We start from the raw sequence: 1,402 nt of genomic DNA on the forward strand, positions 1-1,402 counted from the left end.
TGAGAGCGACTCCTGTGCCACTAGCCGGCCTCATGACCATGATGAAGCTGAAGACGAACATGAAGGCCACCACTTTCCCTGCAGTCCGCAGTATGTAAATGTACTCAGCTCCAGACTCTGGTATGATAGTGCCCAGTTCAGCATAGCACAGACCCCCCAGCATGGCTATCAGTCCACAGCAGGACCATATAATGAAGCTGGCCCCTGGGCTCCCAATAGTGGAAAGGACGTACTGGGGAGAAATGAAGATCCCAGATCCAATCATGGTTCCACCAATGAAGGAAACTGCTCCTATGAGCCCCACTTCTCTCTGCAGATTGAGTCCATGTGTGTCATGTCCCATGGTCAGAAAGGTTTTGTCTTCCTAGAAGCAGCGGACAAGAAGACCTGTAGCTGTAAAGTGTTGTCTTTTACATAAGAGGCGGAGCACACTTAATTATACAGCTACGAAAGTAAGGTGAGGCTATCATCAGCATGGCTGTTTAAAGTTCTTCTTTTCTCTTAGGTTTCACGTAAGCAGTAATTTATTTTAGGTTTTTTATAAAACACTGACAGGGAAGTAAAGCATTAAAAATATACATGTTTTAAATCATTTCAGTCTTGCTTTTCTACAGTAAAAGTCCCTGCAAACCGTATGCATTCTTCTAGTGTCCTCAAATTCAGAGAAAGACTGTCTTCAGTTCTCAATATAATGTTTTCTTGTGTCTGGACCTACATGAATAGTTTGGAGAGCTGTACTGGCAGTAGAAAAATACCTAATCTGAGAGAAGACATGAACATCTGCTTAACAATGTTAACAATGTTATCATAGAAAGGACATGGCCAAGTAAAGACACCAAGTTATTCTTTGCCTCACAGCTCAGTCTGTCCTCAGTGTACTTTCAGAACTGATAAAACCTGGTCAATAAATGGTCAATATTTAATGCAGTTACTCTGTGTTTTTTCTCTCATTACTCAACTACTTAAACATAAGCTTTTCAAAATAAAACAACTTATAAATAAAATACAGGCAGTCGGTATCACCATCTGTATATGAAGAAATGACTTCAATGTTCAGTTCTGAATTATAGGTGTTTAATTCACGTGTTTTACCTAGCTCCGCGTTATTAGGGCAGGGATAGCTCAGTAGGTAGCTTGGTGGCCCCATGATCGGAAGGTCGGGGGTTCAACTCCGCTGAACGGTGTTGAGACTAGTAGTTAAACATATGCCATTTTATGACCAGTAGTCAATGTAGTAAATTAGATTAACAGCTGTAGGCCATATATTATCCTTTAGTTCTGATGGTGTGCTATGTATGTAGTTTAGTTTATATTATACTCTTGAATAAAAGAAACATAATCATTTGTAGTTCATTAGATAAAGTGTGCATTACTCTGTATCCTTGATCAGCTGTGAATGTCT

This window comes from Haplochromis burtoni, unplaced genomic scaffold (genome assembly GCF_018398535.1).
Source record: "Haplochromis burtoni strain Fernald_Lab_line unplaced genomic scaffold, NCSU_Asbu1 Contig_174, whole genome shotgun sequence".
NCBI classification, from domain to species: Eukaryota; Metazoa; Chordata; class Actinopteri; order Cichliformes; family Cichlidae; genus Haplochromis; species Haplochromis burtoni.